Genomic DNA, 24,138 nt, shown 5'->3' with positions numbered 1-24,138 from the left:
TGAGGAATCAATGAGGACACTATTGTCCATGGGACTAGAGGGAATGCTGCTGAATATCTCAGGGAATGCCTCTTTCTACCCTCTGAGCATTTTGGCCATCTTCAGAGACTTGATTTTGTTTGTCCTCACCATGAAGAATTAGGTGAGTGACTTTTAAGGGAGACTTCCTTCCAGAATGCCCTTCTCAAAGGAATAGAATAGAATAGAATAGAATAGAATAGAATAGAATAGAATAGAATAGAATAATTTATTGGTGAAGTGTGATTGGACACACAATGAATTTGTCTTGCTGCATACACTCTCGGAGTATATAAAAGAAAAGATACATTCGTCAAGAATCATAAGGTATAACACTTAATGATAGTCATAGGGAAACCGTCAATATAAATCTTAAGGATACCAGCAACAAGGTTACAGTCATATGTGGGAGGAGATTAACAGTAATGCAGATTTACTTCACATTGTTCCTTGTATTCCACAATCCCATCTACGGCGCCTTCTGCTGATTCAATCATTGCCAATTCCTCTTCTGTAAATTTCAATGGCACTACTGTAGCTTGGGTTTCCGTTTCCATTTCCACTTCCTTTTCTTTAAGAAATTCTTCATGGAATGCTCTCGCTTTATCAGTTGTATCCAACCTATATCTTTGAAGTTGCCACGTTGATTAGCCCTTCTGGTATCAGCCATCTATAGTTAATTCCTTTTTGGATTAATATTTTGGTCAAGAATTGGTATTCTCTTCTCATCTCTCTCTTTTCTTGGAATTTGTTTCAAAACCACCACTTCTTTCTCCTTGTATTTCAAGGCTTTTTCTCTCACCACCTGAAGAATTTGTGCTTTAATCGATTTCTTAGTAAATCTTATATGTACTTGTCGTGGCAGCTTATTACACATTGCATATCTAGTGTAGACTTGATATATCTCATCCACACCATCATCTTCTCTTTGGTAATTTCTAGAGCATCAGCCAGCATCCCAATCATAATATCACCCAAATTTTCTCCCTTCTTCCACATTTTGAAATCTAAGGTAAAATTCTGCTTTATCCATTTCCCATCCAATTAAGCCATTCCATTCTCGTTCAACCTCTGCCAGTCTATTATCTATATCTTTCATTTTTTCCTCTTTTTGATCATCCTTTTTCTCTCATTTTTGCAACCTTTCTTCTTATTTTGACATTGTGTGTTGGATGCTGACCACTTTTTCATCTGTCTTAAGTAGTAGTTGTTCGGTCCTTTGGACTTTTTCATCTGTCTTAAATAGCTGTTGTTCCATCCTTTGGACTTTTTCATGTGTCTTAAGTAATTGTTGTTCCATCCTTTGGACTGTTTGAAGAATCATTTGTATCGATGTATCTTTGTCTTTTTCTCTCGTTGAAGCATCACATGGATGGTGCGTTTGCCTCCAGATGGAGATGAAGAAGGCGTGGTTGCAGCAGCTCCCAGTGTCACAACTTTTCTGCTCATTCAGTGGTCAGGCAAAGCCAAACCAAAAAATAATTTTAAAAATGCCAATTATAAAAAGGAAAAAAAATTAAAATAAAACAACTCTTCAGGTTCTTCCAAACCCTAATCCATTAAGTGTAGATCAAAAGAGAAAAATAGAAGAGAAGACAAGAAGGGACAAGAAAAATATATATATATATAAAAAAGAAAAAAAACAAGCCAGCCAAATTTTTTTAAAAAATATGGAAATATTAAAATCCAAATTCAAAAATCAACAATAAGTCTTCAGGCTCTTGAGTGCCTTAATCCAATTCAAATGTATAGAAATCTCAAAAAGAAGAGAATCCATCAAACACATTTGTACCCAGAAAGCATACGGAAAGTTATCTCTTAGCCAAACCACAAATAAGAAAAATGAAAGTAGCTGCCCAAAAAGAAAAAAAAAATCCTCCTATAGTATTCCTAGACTCCTATTTCAGATAAGTCCAACAAGAACACCTGTGTAAACAATACAGATAGTTCCTCTTCCTCAGATGTTCTCTTTACACCCTTATCAGTCTAGAAGTTCAGAGTCTCTCTGTTATGGCTACAATGTATCTCTCAGCTTATTGCTTGTATAAACATAGCAACAAAGTTTCTTTTCCAGCAGATGGCAGTACTGCTCACTCTCCTATCTTTCCTGCACTTTAAAATCCAGAACTACTTTGTTAAAAATTAATAAAACGTTACAAAAAAAAAAGAGGAAATAGTCAGAAAAAATCAAAGAATCAAACCAAAATCAAACAGTCATTTTTTAAAAAAGGCAGGTTCAAAGCATTACCAATCTCTTTCAATCCAGTCCCAATCAATAGTAAAAAAAAACCGATTTTAAAATCCTTCAAATTAAATAGTTCGGTATAAAAAAAAAACTATTCCAAGTTAAATTCGCTGCTTAATTTCTCTTACTCTTACTCTCCAAGTCTCTTAATTCTCAGGGTGTTCTTTGTATTAATTTAAAAAAAAGCTCTCTCACTGCATCAATAAACTGTCATTCTTCTTTCTTCTTCCTGAAGCTGCCCCAGCCTCGGCAGCCGCAATGGCTGCTACCCCACTGCGAGAAAAAGGGCTTTCCTGGATCAACCAGGGACTTTGCGGTGTCCCTGGATCAGCAGGATGTGCCCTCCACTACCACAGTCAAAACTAGACTCGGGGGTCCAAAAAGGACCATCCAGCAGCGGGGCTATCAGTGATCCTGGAGCCCCAGAATCTCCTGTCCGTTTCGCCACGATGTCAACTTCTGGAAAAAACTGTTCGTGTGTCTAGTTGTTCTGGTGTGCAGTGCTCTATAGCGTCGTTTTGAGGGTAGGAGTTGAAACAGTTTATGTTCAGGATGCAAGGGGTCTAAATATTTTCACAGCCCTCTTTTTGACTCGTGCAGTATACAGGTGCTGGGAAACTGCTTTTCTGTCTTTATAGAGGCAGAGTAAGATGTTCCTCTTCTCACACTCTACAATTTGCAATCAATTTGATTTAAAATATTTTCTTTATGCTGGGATAGTGATCTTGATAGGTGTTATTTTTTCCCTGTATATAGTTTGTTTCAATATCACAACAACTAGAAAAGTTATTACATTGATCATGATCTTTATTTACTTATTTACTGTACTTATTTAATTCAGTTTAGATGTTGCCCAAACTGACTCTGAGAGGCTCCCAAATAAACAATACAAATGCAATACAAATCAAAGCAAGGTGGGATCCAGTCACTTTATACATAAAAACTGAAATGAAAGTAGACAAAAGGACATCTAACAAGGGCTCCATCGAACTTAACTCAAGGCCAGAGAAGAACCGGATCGTCAAGGCCTTAATGGCATGCCAACAGGATGGGCCCCAGTGGGGAATTACATTTCAGAAAACAGGCACCACAACAGAGAAAGCGTCACAGCATATTCTGGCCAGGCAGAGATAGACAATTTCTGAAATAATCAGGCTCTATGCCATGTAGGGTTGATGTCCAGTATTTTATATCACTTCCAGAAGCATACTGGCAAAATAGTATGGCTTATGAAACAGAGGTGTCACATGGGCATTCTAAGGACTGCCCATTATTGCCCACACTGCTGCACGCCAAAGTTTCAGAGTTTTCAAGGGCAGTCCAATCTATAAGCGCGTTGCAGTAATTGAGCTGTGACGTGACCAGGGCATGAGTAATTGAAAGACTTTCCAGTCCAAGAAGGAGCACCATGCCAGATGCAGCCATATTAAGTCCCTCTTGGCTACAGCTGCCACTTGCTATTTGAGCAGTATCTGAATCTGAAAATATCCCCAGATTATGTACCATTCTTGAATGTGCAAATGCTATGCCATTTAAGAGTATAGAGAGTAAATCCTTGGGTCCAGAAAGCTCTCACTGAACTCCCACTGTCCTTCAGCATCCCACTGTCCTTTAGTAAGGGTGCAGATGGCAGATCTTCTTAAGAGTCTCCGCAATGCAATGTTGCTGAAGATATGTTGAGATCAGTACAACTCCTTCTGTAAAGCACAAGAGACGCTGTCTAGTTATTTTACTTACAGCAGCAATAGGAACAGAGACAGTAGTAACACCCATTTGGAAGTGTGGAAACATATGAAAAATAACTCACCCTTCAGGTAAAATGCAGTCACCTGGAGAATAATATGAGGGGAACAATTTACTGCTTAGCTAGGCTTAGGTAGTTTGCGCGCGCACAAACATACACACACACACATATACACACACATATACATACACACAAACACTACACTACATTACGGTACATTACATTACATGACATGTTGAGATTTAGAATTTAGGGTCAGAGAGATCATTTCAAACCAGCACCACCATCCACTATATTTTGTGGTAGTGTCTTTTACTGGAGCTGGGGAGCATGCCTAATTTTTAACCCCTTGCAACCAGAAGAGGGATAGACACAAGCGCTGACCAGGGAGGAAGGTCAGTGATCCCACCACTAGTGGTATTTTGCAAAAGAAGGAAGCCAGCCTTATGAGCTAGGCTGATCCACTGGCAGTTGGAAGACTACAGGCTCTCCTAGTTCTTGCTAGGCTTTGGAGAAGCAAGCCCCCTGCATACAAAGGCAGCAGCTCTGAGACAAGCTTCCCAAAGCACTTCCCTTCTTTTATCCCCTTCCTCCTCCTTCCCTCTCCCTCCATTTTCAATAAAGAAAACAGAAAAAAAGCTGGGGGGGAGCCACAGACTTGTTGATCTTTCTTGTTAAGTTGGGCGAGTGAGGAGCCAGGAGCCAGGTCTGTTTGAACAACAGCTCTTTATTTCACAGTGACAAATCCAGCAACGAACCCAGTTGACAGCTCCCTTTATAGTTTCTTGGCCAGGGTGCTGGCCAATCAACATCGAGTGTTTTCCCGCTTAATTTTCCCTCCAAAAGTGAATACATAACATCCCTCCCCTCCCAGAAGGCACTTAGGCAACTATTTCCATATGTAATCACGCAGGTGACTAGGGCATTCCCTGATCCTACTGGACCTGCGCAGCTCAGTCTGAGGTGGGTTTCTGGGCTGGTCGGAGGGACTCTTTTTCTCTCCCAGCCCAACCAATGGAACCTCCTGGATTATTTTTGGTGCGTTGTTTTCTTCAGCTGGGACGGGCTTTTCGAGAGGGCGGCACTGGACATCTAAGTCATCCGGTAAGTTCTCCGACCACTTCGGGCTTGAGTCAGCTGTTGGGAGAATTGTTTGTGAGTCAGGGACTGGAATTTGTTGGTTGTTCTGTCCGTCGGGCCCTGCTTGGGCCAGGCGTTTTCTAAGTTGGTCTATGTGCCTGTGCCAGACCCTTCCGTCTCCCATGTCTACCGTGTAGGATTTTGGGCCAGTGACTTCCGCAATTCTACCTGCCACCCAAAGGGGACCTTCCCCGTAGTTTCTAGCAAACACTGGTGTCCCCCTGACAAACTCTCTTGTTTTCCCCTCGGTTTCCCTATACCTATCTGGGGAGTAATTTGGATGTAGTCGATCCAAAGTACAGTGGAGCCTCCAGCCCATTAAAAGCTCAGCTGGGCTTCGCCCTATGGCAATGCAGGGGATTACATGCTGGGCAGCCAGGAAGGTGTCGATCCTGGCTTGCCAGTCTCCCGGGCCCAGTCTGGCTAATGCTTCCTTAGCAGCTCTCACGAACCTCTCAGCCTGCCCATTGCTAGCTGGATGGAAAGGCGCAGTGAGAGCATGCTGGACCCCATTTTCAGCCAGATACCCCTTGAATTGTGTGCAGGTGAGTTGAGGCTTTTTGTCAGACACCAGGACATCTGGTAGTCCGTGTGTTGCAAAGAGTTTTTGGAGGTCCTTGATTACAGCCTCTGTAGTGGTAGAATGCATTAAGATGATTTCTAGCCGTTTTGAATAGGCGTCTACAATTATAAGGAAGGTTTGCCCGTGAAACAGTCCTGCGAAATTGATATGAATTCGCAACCAGGGGCCCCGGGGGTGTTCCCAATCCTTTACCGGGGCTCTGGGGGGAGCAGGCCTAAACTCCTGGCAAGGGAAACACTTAGCAACCCATTCGGTAATACTGTCATCCATTTTAGGCCACCATTCATAATTCCTTGCCAACCCCTTCATCCTTATGATGCCCAGATGCCCCACATGCAAGGTTTCCAATATTTTTTCCTGTAAACAAAGTGGTACAACAGCACAATCACCCTGGGTTTTTGCCTTATGGAAAGTTGTCCAAACTATAACATGTTAAAAAAAATTGCTAGACTTCCGGTTGGCACTGCTGGCATTGCGGACGGTCTCTTCGGACTGCCAGCCCCGTGATCTCGTTTAATCCGCTTTAACAGCGTTAATCAGCTGTCTGACAGCTTGAAAACCTCTCCATTGGGAGAAGAGGGAGAGGAGAGCAGGTGGGTGGGTATGGGTAGAGCACCCCGTAAGCCCCTGGAATAACTCCAGGGGCTTGGAGGGCGAGAGCTCCCAGGTCAACCCACTGAAACTCTGGATCCGGGACGACTCTGTTTTAAACAGAACCAGATGTCGCGACCAACTCTGCAGGCGAAAGTGAGACTAATTGATTTCAAGAGCAGACAGAGCGGAAACAGGAGAACAAGCACTTGCAAGTATCAATGCTTAACTCCGGGTTTACATTGTTTCTATTTGAATTTCTTTGAGCTGCAGGCTGGAAGAAATGGCACCTTTGTTGTGGGCATGAAAGTAAAAGTTAGAAACGAAAGTGTTTGTTGAGAGACTTGCGCTCTGAGAGTGGATTAAAGCTGCGGGGAATTGAGAGCTTGGTGGAGAAAAATTTTGATTGATAAACTATAAACTATAAACTTTTGAAAGTTGTTCAAGAGACTTTGTGGCTGTGAAAGGGAAGAAGACTTTTTAAAAATAAGATGGCTTCTAAGCAAGTTAAGCCAGGAGTTCCTAAAAGTGGAGGAGGCTCTCCAGCAGTGTCAGTAGTGACACAGAAAGCACAACTTCTGGTTGATTCACAGAGCCAGGAGGCTTCTTTTAAAGAACTTAAAGAATTTATAAGAGAAGCCATGAATAATCAAACTGCAGCTATGAAGAACCAAACAGTAATTATGGAAGGGAAACTTAAAGAATTTGCGGAGGATATAAATGCAATTAAAGATGTTGTGGAAGAAAAGCACAATGAAATAAGGGATGACATTATCCTAGCAGTTTCAGGATTGGCAAAACATCTTGTGCAGCTGGAAGAGAGAGTAGAAGAAATTAATGAAGCCAATCTGAACTTGGAAAATAAAGTAGGAGATATTATGACTAAAACAGAGAAGGTGGATGATGAATTAGTTATATTACAATATAGATCGATGGAATTTGCTTTGAGATTGAGAGGGCTGAAAGAAAATAGCCGTGAAAATTTAAAGGGCATTTGTGCTGGAGCTATGGCAGAGATAATCAAAGAAAGACCAGAAGATGTGGCAGCCCGAATCGATAAAATCTACAGGGTTAATTCCTGGGTGGCAAGACAAAGGCAGTTACCAAGAGATGTGGTGATCTATTTTACAACCAGGAGGATCAGAAATTATATTTTATGAGCTTCCTACAAGAATAAGGTTCAAGTGGCTGGACAAGAATTAGTGGTTTTGAAAGAGATTCCTCCCAAATTGTTAAGAGGTAGAAAGGACTTTGGTTTCCTGGTAAATGAATTGAGAAATCAGCAAGTGCAGTACAGATGGGATGTTCCAACTGGTCTAATAGTGAATTATGGTGGAGAAAGATACCGTTTAAATACAGTTTGGAAGGCAAAAGATTTTTATGTCAATGTACTTAAGGCAGGATATCCACCTTCACTGGGGGGGGGGGGGGCAGAAAGAAAATGGAGATGTTACAACAAGAGAAAGATGGGAAGCAGATACAAACTTATGCTGAAGCTGCAGCTGGAGGAATCATCACGGAAGAAGATTTAGTGCTATCTGGGGGCCCACCCCCAATTCTTGAATTACCCAAGAAGATAGAGGAACCAAGAGAATAACGAATGACACGAGCAACTTACAAACGTCAAGAACAAGAACTAAAAGTGCAACAATCTCAAGTTTCATCTCAAGAAGTCAAAAAAACAGAAGCAGTGGGAGGGGCTAGGCCGAAGAGTAAGATGGAGGGTGATCTTCAGCTGATGCTTTCAAAGCTTCGAGGGACCAAAGATGGCAACTAAATTTCTATCTTGGAATGTTAATGGTTTAAATTCACCACAAAAAAGAAAGAAAGTATTTCATTATTTGAAACAATTTAAGAACGATGTTATTTGTTTGCAGGAAACACATATTAGATTATCAGACCAAAAATATTTGACAAATTCAAGATTAGGTATACACTTTGTGGCATCAGCACCAGAGAAGAAAAATAAGTTAGTTATATATGTAAAGAAAGGATTATCAGCTAATTTAATTGAGGCACATACTCAAGGTAGATATATTGTAATTGAACTATTAACTCAGAACGGAAAAATACTCTTAATTGGAATATATGCACCTAACCAACAACAAGACAAATTTTATAAATTTTTACATACCAAAATAATACAATGGGATTATAAATCCCTTATATTAATGGGTGATTGGAATGGAGTAATAGATACACAGAAAGACAAAAAAAGTTTGTCAAAGATCTCAACACGTGTGAAATTACCTAAATCCTTTTTTGATATGATGGAAGATATGGAATTGAGAGATATTTGGAGAGAACGAAATGTTGAGGAAAGAGATTTTACTTTTTTCTCGGATAGACATCAATCCTTCTCTAGGATTGATTTTATACTAATCACTAATGACTTTTTTCCTAGGGTGAAGAAGATGAAGATATGTCCAAGAACTCTAACTGATCATAGTCCGGTCTGGGTGGAATTGGAACAGGAGATGGGAGAAAGGAGGTTTCGGAGGTTAAATGAAAATTTATTTAGATATGAAAAAAATGTGAATGAGCTTAAAAAACAAATGAAAGAATTTTTTGCTATGAACATGCATAAGGGTACCTCTATGGAAATGGTATGGGATAGAAGCAAGGCCTATATGAGGGGAATTTTAATACATATGAATAATAAACATAGATTAAAACAACAAAAGAAGCGGAAAGAGATAGAGGAGGAAATAAAAAAGAAAGAACAATTACTTATACCTAATCCAAGAGATAAGAAAGTAAAAGAAACAATAAACATACTATGAGAGCAATTCAATAGGAGATTATTGCAGCAATTAAACAGTTAAAAACAGGTAAAGCTCCGGGAACAGATGGATTAACAGCTGTTTATTACAAGAATTTACAGTTTGAAATGGTAGAACTGCTTAGAGTTTTATTTTGTAAAATTCAATCGGGGGGGGGAGTCCCACCCTCTTGGAGAACAGCTTTTGTCTCACTGATCTCCAAGGAAGACCAAAATTGTACTAAACCTGAAAATTTTAGGCCAATATCACTTTTGAACACTGATTATAAAGTCTTTGCTAAGATATTAGCGAATAGATTAATGCCAGTTATGCAATGAACAGTTCATAATGACCAATCAGGGTTTATAAAAGGGAGGCAAATGAAATACAATGTTAGACAAATTGTAAATTTATTGGAATATCTGGAAAAAAACAACCAAGTCCCTGCAGCATTCATATTTTTGGATGCAGAGAAGGCATTTGATCGATTGAACTGGCAATTTCTGTTTAAGATAATAGAAAAAATGCATTTTGGAGAGTATTTTACACAATCAATTAGAGCAATATATCAGGAACAAACAGCACAAATAATAGTTAATGGAGGTTTAACAGATGTTTTTAAAATTGAGAAAGGAACAAGGCAGGGTTGCCCTTTGTCTCCATTGTTGTTTATTTTAACTTTAGAAGTTTTGTTGAGTAAGATACATGACTCTGATAAAATAAAGGGAATTGTAATTAGACAGCAAGATTACAGATTAAGAGCGTTTGCAGATGACTTGGTTGTTACTTTATCTCAACCTATAGAATCAGCTCCACATATGTTGGACATAATAGGTCAATATGGTAAGGTATCTGGATTTAAAGTAAATCAACATAAGACAAAGATGATAACTAAAAATATGTCTATATCTCAAAGAGAAGACTTAGGAAGAATAACGGGGTTTGAAATAGTTAAAAAGGTTAAATATCTAGGAGTATATATTGCAGCCTCAAATATGAAATTATTTAAAAACAATTATGAAGTTCTTTGGCAAAAAGTGCAGAAAGAAATGGAAAATTGGAAAAAGTTACAACTATCTTTACTGGGAAGGAAAGCAGTAATAAAAATGAATGTATTACCTAGGTTTCTATTTTTGTTTCAAATGATATCAGTGCTTAAGAAAGATGGAAATTTGAGGGAGTGGCAGAAAGGGGTTAATACTTTTATTTGGGGTGGGAAAAAAACAAGAGTAAAATTGAAAGTTATACAGGGTGTATGTGACTGAGGAGGTCTTAAAATGCCTAATTTAAGATTGTACTATGAAGCAGCTGTTTATCACAAATTAGTGACTGGTTTAATTTAACTGAAGAGAGAATGTTAAATATAGAAGGTTATGATCTGTTATATGGATGGCATGCTTATTTGTTATATGAAAATAAAGTGGATAAGGTGTTTAAAGGTCACATACTTAGAAATGCTTTGTTGAGGGTTTGGAAAAAGTATCAATATAAGCTAAACTACAAGATACCTATATGGGCAAACCCCAGACATGCAATAGAAAATATAAGTATAGAACAAAAACAGGAGGTGATTACTTATAAAGAGCTTCTTTTTATGGAAAGGGGTAAATTGCAGTTGAAACCTTTAAATGTATTGAAAGAAGAAGGGATAATCTACACTTGGTTTCAGTATGGTCAACTTCAAGCTAGATGGAGGGAAGATCAAAAAATTGGTGTTATGCAAAATGAGGAAAACTTGGTAAAACAGATTAGAGATCAAAGTCAAATGCATATTAAAAGGTTGTATAATGCATTACTGGAAATAGATTCAGAAACGGAATTGGTTAAGGATTGCATGATAAAATGGGCACAAAACTTTCAGGAACCAGTGATGATAGAAACATGGGAAAAGATTTGGGTTAGAAATATTAAATTTACGCAAGCACAAAACCTAAGAGAAAATTTTTATAAAATGTTTTATAGATGGCATTTAGATCCTAAAAAATTATCATGTATGTACCCAAATTTGCAAGCTAAATGTTGGAGATGTGAATGTGATGATGCAACTTATTATCATATATGGTGGACTTGTAAGAAAATCAAGGCATTTTGGATAAAAATTTGGTGGGTGATGCAGAACATCCTGAAAAAAAGGTTGACATTTACTCCGCAATTGTTTTTATTGGGTATAACTACGGATTGTACAGCATTAGAGACTAAATTGATTTTAAATTTAATATCAGCAGCTAGGCTGTTGGTAGCGCAATACTGGAAGAAGGACTTTTTGTCCACTATTGAAGAGTGGACATTGAAAGTAGCGAATCTAGCGGAAATGGCGAAAATTTCAGCATATTTGAAGGACTATACACAAGAAAGATATATATCGGAATGGAGAAGATGGATTGACTATATTCAAAATAAGTATCAGACAAGAAAATATCAAATAGCTTATGAATGAATGTTAAATTTTAGAAGTATTACATTATCTATAGTGGAGTTAAGGTTTCAGGGGGGGATTTGGTAGTTCAAGGATAGTTAGGTTAATTTAGCTTATGATTGTTAATTGAAATACCTTGTATTTTGCTCTGGGAAGTCTAGGGGGGAGGGTGGGATGGGGGGAAGGGGTGGGGGGTGGGGGGGTGGGAAAAAAGGTGGGGGGAATACTGGGGGAAGGTTTTTTTTTTTTTTGTAAACCTTTTCAATAAAAAAAAATTGCTCACCCTTTTTAATCTTGGAGACGTTATGAGCTTCTTAACAGGAATCATGGTCTTAATTCCAGTTTCCAATGTATTCCACCTTGGATAACACAGTCATTATGTTTCCTAAGCCTTTGAAAATGCCTACTTTTCCAGAGCACCAGGAGGTTGGAGCTGCCACGGTATTTATGTTGGTTGTATTGCTGCAATTTTATTCCTGGTGAATTGCATTATGATTATTGATAATAAAAAGCATTGTGCAAATGCAGAGAGAAAATGATGTTTCACCCCTAGAAAATGAATCACTGATACTAATTGAAATTGGTACAAACTGTGGTTCTCCTGTGATAAGTGATCTGCCAGAGAAAAAGGAGCCTGATCTCACTGCTCTGGGGCTGGGGGAGGCCTGAGAGGCCCAGAGCAGGCAATTCTGGGCCTGCACTAAACCTCCCAGGTTCTCCCTAATCCTGAGGCACTCCATACCCCACTCAGTGACTCACACAGTCACATAACATCTCCAGCTTCTACAAGGCTGGAAGTTGTTAAGCAAGGCCATACATTAATGACCATCACAAATAGCAACCATATATTATCTGTAAACACAAACTTTGAATGTCGCCATCACAAGTATCGAGGTCTTGAGCTGTTAAAACACATGAAGTCACCACCCTTTCTTTCTTTCTGAACCACACAGAGCTGTGCGGTTCACCTCACCCCACCCACCTATCTCACTCCAAATAATCCAAAAGAGGAAAAAAATGGTATTGAACAATATTGTAAATATTGTATCATTTATATAGATTTTATATTAAATTCTATATTATATTATATTTTATAAATTTTATAATAAATATATCATTTATAATGATATAAACTGCATTGTAAAATGCTGTTTTTTTATATTCTATTATTGACAATTGCTATTTATTTGTGGCATTTCCTATTTTATTATTGTTTATGTTTAGTGTAGTGTATTATAGTTTCACTTTTCATTGTATAAATAATTCATTTTCTTCTGTAAATAAATACTATAATAAATATAAATTAAATATAAATATAAATAAATATAACAATAAATATGGGAGATGGGATGGTGGACAGGACTCAAGCAGAACTAAAAGCCCTGGATAGGAGGACCAGAAAAATAATGACAATGAATCATACCCATCATTCATCCATAGATTCAAGTGGTGCGGTGGCCTAGAGATGGAGCTCTTGCCTCATAATCAGGAGGCTGTGAGTTTGATCCTAGGTAGAGGCAGATATTTCTTTCTCTGGGCACACTGAGAATATATCTGCTGAATAAAACTCCGCATTGGCGACAGGAAGGGCATCCGGCCAGTAATCATTCAGTTCCATTCAGTTGCCCAGACTCCACCGCTCAAGGGATTATGGGGTCATCATTAAAAAGAGGAGGAGGAGGATTCATCGATAGATTCTACTTACCAAGGAAAATAAGTGGGAATGGAATGTTTCAAGTACATCAGGCAGTTGAAGAAGAAAAATGGGCATTGGAAGGACAGTGAATAAGATGCACTGAAACTAGTATATCAAGAAGGCTTAGTGAATACTGGAGAGACCAAACTGGCCTACAAAAAAGACCAAATGAAGAACAGAAAAGACACATGGCAAGATAAAGTACATATGACCAGTACATAAAAAAGCAGAAGGATTAGATAACTTGGCAATGGCTAAGAGCAGGAAAGACTTGGCAATGGCTAAGGGCAAGAAAATTGAAGAAAGAGACAGAAAGGCTATTTCAGATTGCACAAATCCAAAATTTAAGAACAAATGCATACAAAGTAGAACTGAGAAGACAGCAACAGATAGCAAATGCTGTCTCTGCAAAGAAGCTGAAGAAACAGTTAGACCACCTAGTTAGCTGCTGCAAAAAGATCTCACAGACTGACTACAAACAACAGCCTGGCAAAGTAGCAACAATGACGCATTGGGGAAATCTGCAAGGATATCATTTGTCTGAGAGCAAGAACTGTTGGAACTCTACGTACAATAGAGAAAGTAATAGAAAATGAAAAAGATAAAGTGCTCCGAGACTTTAGAATTCAAGCACACAATTACCTGCCACATAACATCCCAGGTGTAACAACTGTCGATAAGAAAGATAAAAAAAAGTCTGGATAGTAGACATGGGAGCATCTGGAGACAACCAACATAAGAGGAAAAAATGGAGAAAATAACAAAATACAATGACCTGCAAATAGAAGTAGAATGTAAAATGCAGCTGTTAATGGAATTGGAATAAAATACAATTTAAAATGAAATTGGAATAAAATACAATTTAAAATGAGATTAAAATGAGATTGGAATAAAATAATAATTTAATATATGATAAATTATGATAAAAATTATATTTCAGTGTCACCCCTACGATCTACCCCAATCACTCCCACATATGCTGATCTCAATCGAACCATTTTGTTCAAGTACCGTGCTGTATTAAATGTTGTTTTCAAATTCTGACCGCACATAAGATAAGTTGTTTTGATATGGGGTTCCCAATGGATCATTCGTTTAATATATAGACTGAGGTATCTGTCACTCACCCTCTTATACAGGCAAAAATCAAATAGGATGTAAATTCACCATCAATCAATTACAAAAGGCAGCTTTACTTGGAACATCTTAAATCCTGCGATGATACCTCTAACACCATCAAACGTCCACATCTGCCTATCCCAAGTCCTTGGGAAGGACTCAATAGGGGATTAACAATGCCAAATCTGGTCTAAACATCTGGCCGACTGTGAGACGAACAATAAATACTGAAGGTGATTTGGATGGTGTTATTCTTTTTGCTTTCTCCTTTTCCCACTTCCAAACCACCTTGGCAGAATAAAAGATTTTAATGTCTTAGAAACATGCACATTTGTGTGTTGTCTAAATTGTCCTCAAAGCTATTACTCTGTGGTAGATTTTAATTCTAGGTAATATGACTTAACTTTACTCTTTGGAAAATAAAAATCATTCTGCATAAACAATTGGATGCAAACTGAATTTTTAATGATGAGAATTAAACATCAGTCATCAATCCCTTGCCCTGTTTTAATCTGCTATTTAAATGAGATGGATGATGACAAAATTAAGGGTTTGCCAATGTGGTCTGAAATTATTTTTGAAAAATAGTTTTAGTATCATTTAGGAGGTTGTCAATGTTTCTCAGGGCATGAATGTGAAATACCTAATTATGGTGGCATAAACATCAGGGGTACCCAACCCCCAATGTACTATTGGGCCTTGAGCCCTTCAGAACCGGGCTGCAGAAGTAGGCAAGTGTGGGCACGCAGTCACCCACTGCTCATGCAGAACCATCCCCTCTCCCCCCCACCCCCAGTCCAGAAAGCTGGAAAGGTTGGGGAACTTTTGGTTTATGCAGTTATTATTATTATTTATTATTATTATTTATTAAATTTATATACCGCCCTATTCCTAAGGGACTCAGGGCGGTGAACAGCGAACGATAGAAATACATGTAATACAAACGTTAATAAAAACCAATTAAAATATACTAAACACTCTGGTCCTAGATAATACAAGACATCCCAGTTTAAAATAAAATCAAAAAGCAATATAAAGGGAAAGTTAGGCCAGGCCGGCCTGCTGAAACAGGAATATTTTGAGGGCACGGCGGAAAGTGCGCAGATCCGGAATCTTCTGTATCTCTGGGGGGAGCTCGTTCCAGATTGTGGGTGCCCTCACAGAAAAGGCTCTCCCCCTGGGGGCCGCCAGTCGACATTGTTTGGCTGACGGCACCCTGAGAAGCCCCTCTCTATGGGAGCGTACTGGGCGGTGAGAGGCTATTGGTGGCAGAAGGCGGTCTCGTAAGTACCCCGGTCCTAAGCCATGGAGCGCTCTAAAGGTGGTAACTAAGACCTTGAAGCGCACCCGGAAGACCATAGGGAGCCAGTGCAGCTCACGCAGGAGGGGAGCCACATGGGAGCACCATGCTGCTCCCATAACTACCTGCGCGGCCGCATTCTGGACCAGCTGGAGCCTCCGGGTGCTCCTCAAGGGGAGCCCCATGTAGAGAGCATTACAGTAGTCCAGGCGTGAAGTGATGAGGGCATGAGTGACCGTTTTTAACGAGTCCCGATCCAGAAAGGGACGCAACTGGCGAATCAGGCGAACCTGATAAAAAGACCTCCCGGCCACAGCCGTCAAGTGTTCTTCTAAAGACAGCCATGAGTCCAAGAGGACGCCTAAGTTGCGAACCCTCTCCGTGGGGGGCAATGACTCATCCCCAATAGTCAGTGATGGCATCAATTGACTATATCGGGACGTCGGAAACCACAGCCACTCGGTCTTGGATGGGTTGAGCCTGAGTCTGTTCCTCCCCATCCAGATCCGTACAGCCTCCAGTTAACTTTCTGTCTCAACTTATTTTTCTGTGTATATGTTATGCTTATAATTTTTTTTTAAAGGATAAAGCCTTTCAACCTGCTGTACTGAATATATATTCTTCCGTTTATTCAGATCGATGAACCAGTAAAGTTTGTGAAGAAGAAGGAAAAAAACCCACAATTCTGAAATAATTCTTAAAGATTATATTGTAGTTAATTTGACACTCCTGGATGAAAAATCCCTCTGAACATTTTTATTTTGGATAGAAAGCCCTTCACAAGTGCAGGCTCGGTGCAATTGCTGACTCACTGTCAATAAAAAATGGCCTTGCAGATGTCTAGTTATTAGACTATGATCCTTATTCCAGAATGGAATGAACCACTCAATATAAACAAAGTAACCCACACTGTTGAAGCCAACTGGGTCACAGTGGCATCATGAGATTAGAATACAGCCAAACTTCCACACCTGTTTCTTTTAAAGAATTGTAGTCCCTCCCAAAACAGAAACTCCTAATATTATTCCTATACCTTGCTAGGATCTGTCTTCCTAATGTGTCCCTCAACCCATCCTATTATTGATTCTGAGTACAGCTTTGCTGTCAAGACTCTTCTATAATTGTGGTAGGATATAAATTTGATTAACAAATATTTTGCCATTTGCATCTCCTTATAAGAGTCAGCCAAAAATAAGGCATCAACCATCTTGATTCCAATGAAATATCTTCCAGCTTGTAAGGGAAATGCTGGAGGAATCTCCTTGAAGGATACAAGAAAGGAATGTTTTCAAATCACTTAAGCCCCTTAAAAATATAAAAATTGTCCACTGATCTGTTGCTGTTGCAGAGGTCGTTTTCTTTTTTAAAAAATGTGCAACAGTATATTGAATTTTATTAATACGCTACTATATTTCTTATCAATTTAAGGAAAATTCTGGGCTCTTATATGAAGCTTTAGAAGTATTTTCCCAGCAGCAACTCAAGAGTGCCTTTGGGAATTGCAATGTTATTGCCCTGGGGTCATTTTAGAATTTTCCCATTAGTCCTGCTAGGGTCCCATTGGGATCAGTCAGGGCACTGTTGCAAGATTCGCTTTGAAAATGATTGCATCTCCAGATATTTTTGGAAATTGTACCCTCCAGTTAGAAGCAAACAGCATAACCCAAACTTGAAAGATGGCATATTTAACTTTCTGCAGGCAATAGATGGCTATAACATACACAGGACAAGGGTAGAATATTGGATTTAAGCAACTGTAACAATCCTGATAATGGGAGAGAACATCTCTTTCTTCTAATTCCTCAAAAAGCAACTGAAGCTCCAAAGGAAATTCAGGAAATATAGCAGACAGAATTAGCAACACAAAAGCAGGGCAAAAAGATTTTTGATCGGGGAAGGAGGAACAACTTCCAGAATATGCTATTTTCCTGCAGTAGAGAAGTGTAGTCTGAAAACAGATGTTAATACAGTCCCTAGGGATGGGAAGTGTAATTCTGCAAGAAAAATTAACAAGTTCCTTTACAAAAGGAAGACATCTAAGTCAATTTAGCAGCTATACATGTTTCTCAAGGGAGCATTAATGGAAGAGGGGGGAGGACTAAAGAGACCACACTCCTCATAGGTTACATAATCTGTCTCCCTACTGGTTAGCAATGAAGTTTCATAAGAGGGAGAAATTGGAGCTGGATCCAGCTCAGTAATGTGGCTGTGGAAACCTTGTCATAAGGTGATCTACCTAGATAATCAGAAAAAATGATGTATCTTATATCTTCAAACTATGCCAAACCTTGTCCAGAATAGTACAGTTACAAAACAGCCATGGTAGAATATTGGGGGGGGGGGGGATCTATATATATAAAAATGGCTGTGTGTTTGTGTATGTTCCAGCAAAACTCTGGAACGCCTCGAGCAATTTCAACCAAACTTGGTACACAGATAACATACTCTCTGGAAAGAAATACTGTGGGGGTAAGACAGCCCTAACACCCCTTGGGGGGGGTGTTCTGTTAAAATACAGCCTGTTGTGCCTTAAAATGGCTTCTATTGTACAGCACAGTGGAGTTACCATGGTAATGGCTTCACAGGGGCTCCCTCTGGTAAGGGGGAAAATCCAACATTAGAAATTGCATTTGGTCTGGACATTTTCAACAAGGCTTTGATTATTCTTGAGGACAAATGTATGGCCATGATCAATAAAACATTACTGCGGACGGTCCTTTGAGACCGCCAGCCCCGTCGCCCATAAAGAGCCACCTTTACATCTGAAAGGCGGCTCGAAAAACTCCATTTCCGTAAGGAAACGTGAGACAGAGCCGGCGAGGGCAGGTAGAGCCCTCTGCGAAGTCCCCAGAGTTCCTTTTTACCTCTGGGGAGGAAGCAGGATGAGGCTCCCTATTCTCCTCGCTGCTGCTCCGGGCTTCGGGCGAACTCTGCACTTTGCAGAGCCAGGCGATGGGACCAGACCAACCAACGAAAACTAACAGACTTTCTGAATAAGAAGGATGAAATCTGGACCTGGGACCCTAAATTGCAAGTACTTCTAATAACCCTAAGACTGACTTTAAAAGTAAAGAAGAGTGGAAGGGGGGAAAAAAGAAAGTTTAAAATGGCGACTGGCTGAGGCTTGAGAAGAGCTGAAAGCGAAAGTCCTTCCGTTTGACTAGTTTAATATGTTACAAAGTAACTGAGATAACAGTGCTGGCTAGAAGTGAAGAGAAAAATTCTTATCTCATGCTTATTCCTTCTTAGAGACTTGATATTGATATTGTTTGGAGAGAAGTCTTCTTCTTTAAAGGGGAAAAAAGAAAAAAAAATCTGCTTGTGTGGCAGGATGGCGTTAAAACTCACAAAGCCAGACAACCAAGCTGGGGGGGGGGGCTCCCCCATTCATAAACCACATGAACAAGTTTTGAGTTTGCAGATGCAGAGGAATGGCTTTAAAAATCTAACGCAATTTGTATTGGAGGAGATGGCAAGATATGATGAGATTGTGAACCAGAACCTTGAAAAATTTAGACAGGAAATTAAAGAGTTGGTTCAACAAAAGTATGATAAATTCAAGCAACATATGATAAGTTTCTTAGACGCAATGATAAAGATGGATGAAAAGTTTAATTCAGAAATAGAGTCTAATATGAAGGAAGTTGATTACAAGATTCATAATTTGGATAATAAAATACAAAGAATTGAAAATGATTTGACAATGATTCAAGAAAATAGCTCAGAAGTAGAGCCAAAAATAAAGGAAGCTGACTACAAGACTTACAATGCAGATAATATAAAACAAAGGATTGAAAATGAAGTCATAATGATGCAATTCAGATTTATGGAATTTGCGGTCAGAATTAGGGGAATACAGGAAGATAAAAGAGAAGATTTGAGAAAGATGCCTGCTGAAGTTCTGGCTGGGATTTTAAAGGTTAGTCCTGAAGAGGTATCCTGCAAGATTGATAAGGCCTACAGAGTTAATTCTTGGGTGGCAAAGCAAAGGCAGCTGCCTAGAGATGTGGTGATCTACTTTACTGATAAAGAAATAAGAAATGATATTGTGCAAAAGTCTTTTAACTCCACTCTTGAAATGCATGGAAGGAAGATTTGGATATTTAAAGAGCTACCGCCCAAGATGTTAAAAGATAGAAAGGATTTTGGATTTTTGGTGACTGAGCTAAAGAAACAAAACATCCCATTTAGGTGGGATGTTCCAGTTGGTATAATATTGAGATATCAAGAAGAAAGATATCAACTAAATACTGTTGAAAAAGCGGAAGAATTTTACTATAAGCTTTTTAAATTGGGCTCAACATCTCCATGTATAACACACGAGGGGAATAAAGAGAAGCAAAATCAACAAGAGATTGAAATTCAGGCTAAGCAGATGGTGGTGGAGGTAACAGAAAAACAACAAGCTACAGAGGCCTTTGTGGACGAGCCGCTTCTGGATTCTCCTTCAGAGGTTATAGTTGGGATTACCTATAAATACAAGAGAGGCAGCTTTGGATTCTAATGTGATGACTTATCAAGCTACAGACCAGCATGGAAATCAAACAGTTGATATACAACTCATAGAAAGGAAACCAGGATGGAGATCTAAACCACAAAAAGTTAAGAAAAGAAGAAGTAGGTCCTACAAAAATAAAATTTTTTAGACTAAACAACAGTGTAATGCCAGTTACTTAAGAGACGATTGAATATATGAAAATATAGTCGAGGCAAAGTATTGGTTTATATTATCTTGAGGAGAGTGACAGATCTCTGCAGTGCTGTACTCTTGGGATGTGAAAGATGGCCTTAAATTGAGTGGATTGGAACTTTCTATTTTGGACTCTTTGACAAATGATTACGTTTATGCTGAGCTACAAGGCAAGAGAATTATGGGATTGGGGCATGCAGAAGATCTGGTTGTTACCCTAACACGGTGGTTGGGATGAATAATCTAGATGAAAGACATTACAAAAGACACTATATGGAATACAAATATAAAGTCACTCGGGTGGTTTTTTGCTATACGAAAATACTTACTATTGATGGGGGCAGATGGTAATTGAAGATACTGAACATACTGTTGGAACTAGAATTTGATGTTACCCTAACATGGGTGATGAAATTAACAATCCAGTTGAAAGATATCACAGAAGATACTATATGGATTACAAGCTTAAAGTCATTTGAGAATTTTATTTATATATGGAAATATTTTTTAGTGGTGTGGGCAGAAAAACAAAGATATCGAAAATATTATGTATGATAGACCTGTAGGAAAGTGGGTGGAGATAGGTTAGCTTACTGATTGTTTAGTTTAGGTAAAGGGATGTTATGTTATATTAATATACGTAAAAGATTTGAATTAAGAGATATATGCATGGGGGAGGAGGAAATGGATAGATTATGAGTTGAAATTGCTAAATTAGGATTTATTATAGAATTTTACAGCTGAATGTCGCTTTGAAATGTATAGTATAAGGGGGATATAATAATATTGTTAGAAGGGTGGAGATAGGTTAGCTTATTGATAATTTAGTTTAGGAAAAGGGATGTTATGCTATATTAATATACATAAAAGATTTGAATTAAGAGATATATGCATGGGGGAGGAGGAAATGGATAGATTATAAGACGAAATTGCCAAATTAGGATTTGTTATATAATTTTACAGCTGAATGTTGCTTTGAAATGTATAGTATAAGGGGGATATAATAATATTGTTAGAAAGAAAGGGTCAGCATATGGGGGGTGGAGCAAAAAGGATGGTAAAGTATTATATAATCTGTTATTAACTTGGGTTTTATTCTGGAGAAGCCACAGGGGGAGGGGAGGGGGAGGGGGGTTAGGGAGGAGGGGGGAAAAAGGGGGAAAATCTGTATTTGAAAAACTTTTTCAATAAAAAAAAATAGAAAAAAAAATAAAAAAAATAAAACATTACTGCAACTCGGCTTGCCTGCACCACTACAGGACCAACACGACATACTTCACGCAGATTACATACGAGAAAAGAACTACAACTTCGAACAGCTTAGTGCAGGGGTCGGCAAACTTAAACACTCAAAGAGCCACTTGGACCCATTTCCCACAGAAAAAAAACACACAGGAGCCACAAAACCTGGATGTGCGTGGCCAACTCGATGTCACTCACTCACCCAGTCACATGACCCCCCCTAGCCACACCTACCCAGCAACAAAACCATTCTCTCTCCCGCTCTTCCTATCTCCCCCTCTCCCCACATGTCTCTCTCCCTCTGTATCTCTCCCTCTCTTCCCCTCTCTCACCCCTATGTATCACTCTGTATGTGTCTCTATGTCTCTGTCTCTCCCCCTCCTCTTGTGATGTCCTGGACGGCTGTAGCTGAGCCAGGAGCGTGTGCATGGGTGGGGAGACCCTCCCCAAACGAGCACCAAAGCACAGCAAAGGCACCCGCGGGGTGAGTGGCTGCTCGATTAGGAGGGTCTTAACAGGTTGGGGCTTCTTTCCTGCACTAATGCTCTGGCCATCGCCTTGCTGTTTCATCCCCCACCCCCAGCAGCTCTTCGGCTGAGTGCGGAGGGTGTGAACTCCAGCCTGAAGCGGCAGGAAGCAAAGGCTGCCTTACGTGCAAATGTGGCACGAAGGTAGGTACAGGGCAGCTTCTCTCCTGCACTCTCCTCCTCCTCCCACTCTCATGATGCCCTGGCCGGCTGTGGCTGAGCCGGGAGCATGCGCACACGTGGGGAGACCTTCCTTAAGCAAACCGCTGCCCACTCTGGGTGCACCTTTCCTGAGCTTCGGCGCTTGCTTGAGGAGGGTCTCCCTGCGCGTGCGCACACTCCCGGCTCAGCCACAGCCGGCCAGGGCATCATGAGTGTGGAAGAGCCACACTCAAGGGGCCAAAGAGCCGCATGTGGCTCGCAAGCCGTGGTTTGTCGACCCCTGGCTTAATGCATATATCGCGGACAAGAAGCCACTTCTAAAGTGGCTTCTTGAAGATCAGGAAAAAGCATACCAAATGATCATGGATCAGCTAGCAAAACAACAAGATGGCACTTCTGAGGGCACAGGGAAAACATTTTTAATTAATTTAATTCTCACCGAAATTAGGGCCCAGGGTGAAGTTACTCTTCCTGTCTAATACAGTTTTGGGATAATTAAATACCCGGGCAAGCCAGGTTATCAGCTAGTATTTAATAAAAAAATTAAAGGACACCCAAACAACTACATAGTTACCATAATAAAAGAGCCAATTCTGAAGGTAGTAAACCAACAAAGAGACTGGGCTATATAGGTTACATATACAGGCACACAATAACTGGGGAGTCTCTCAGCCTAGATAAAGTATTGAATAAAGAGATTTTGCCCAGGAACTGAACATTAAATAAACTTGAGGGTGGGTCAAATCTGCAGGCCAGAAAAAGGAATGCACAATTCTTTTTCATTCCCAGACATCACCTTTTAACTCTTACCCACCAGTAAGAGTTTCTCCTAAAGAAAAGAAGCACTGTTATAACACAGTTAAGCATGAACTCTCTCATGGAGGAATGGAAGAGGGTTTCTGAATACAGAAAGGAAAGCTGGACTCCCGAGGCCTCAGGTGTGATTGTCAACTGGATCTGGCAAAATGCATATTCTCATTCACTAGGTTGTAGCAGTTCAGTAATGCTCTGAACCAATATGTTTACAAAGAGAATTGAAAGAACTGCCTAGCGTAGATAACTCCAGATGCCATTCCCTTGTGAGAGGGAAGATTCTAAATTGAAAACAACCTCTGACTGAGGCTGGAATAAAAACTGCCTCAAAGAAAAAAGACTGAACTTTTGAGTCCAGGAGACTAAGATGACTTTAGACAAAGGTCAAGTAAAATTGCTGTAAGGTGGTAACTATCTGAATAACTGGAAGCACAGAGCCCAACAAAACATCACCGTATTGGTAGAAAGATATATATTGGCTTGCTGTATCAGAATTGCAGGAAGCCTGAAGAAGAAAGTGGAAGGCACAGGTTGAAAGTAATGTAATTTAACAGAGACAGGTGGATTTAAACAAAAATCAAATGCACTGGTACGGCCTAATAATGGCATTGTGCAGGCTGGATAAAAATAGATTTTTAAAAAAATAAATTTAAAAAAATCAGATTTTTTTTTATTTTTATCAAATTTATTTTAATAAAATGCTTTTGGAGTAAAAATATATCTAAAAATAATTTTCTATTTAAGAGATATTAATAATTTAGTTTATTCGGCATGAAATGGAGCTTATTTATGTAGCATCAAGCTGCATATTCTGCAATATTGGGACTGTCGAGTCAACAGCGGGTCAGAGGAGGAGCTGCTGCAGGACAGAGATGACAGTTGCTCTTTAAAAATTATAATTTAAATCAACTTGATTTAAATCAAATCCATCCTGGCACTGTGTAATAGATCTTGGAATAGTAGATGATTGGGAACTGAGATTGAGCCAGTAATATGATGTGATTGCAAAAAGTTGAATCCAATAGTTTATAACCTTCAAATTGTAAATGTAGCTGGTCAGACTGACTAGCATATCCAATGACACATCGTC

The 24,138-nt window shown here is 39.4% G+C and overlaps 1 long non-coding RNA gene and 1 pseudogene across 1 annotated transcript; both read left to right on the top strand.

The window, feature by feature from the left end:
• The first annotated feature begins 6,962 nt into the window (after positions 1 to 6,962).
• On the top strand, positions 6,963 to 8,692 carry LOC148115294 (uncharacterized; annotated as a pseudogene).
• Positions 8,693 to 14,415: 5,723 nt separating this feature from the next.
• LOC117675416 (uncharacterized) lies at positions 14,416 to 16,451 on the top strand. The gene is made up of 2 exons (XR_004594202.3): positions 14,416 to 14,547; positions 16,250 to 16,451. It is a non-coding gene; the product is annotated as an uncharacterized LOC117675416 (long non-coding RNA).
• Positions 16,452 to 24,138: the final 7,687 nt, after the last annotated feature.

This window comes from Pantherophis guttatus, chromosome 2, assembly GCF_059756535.1.
Source record: "Pantherophis guttatus breed Tessera chromosome 2, ASM5975653v1, whole genome shotgun sequence".
NCBI lineage: Eukaryota > Metazoa > Chordata > Lepidosauria > Squamata > Colubridae > Pantherophis > Pantherophis guttatus.
Note: the sequence above shows the minus strand (reverse complement) of the source record. Positions and strands in the feature narration are given on the sequence as shown.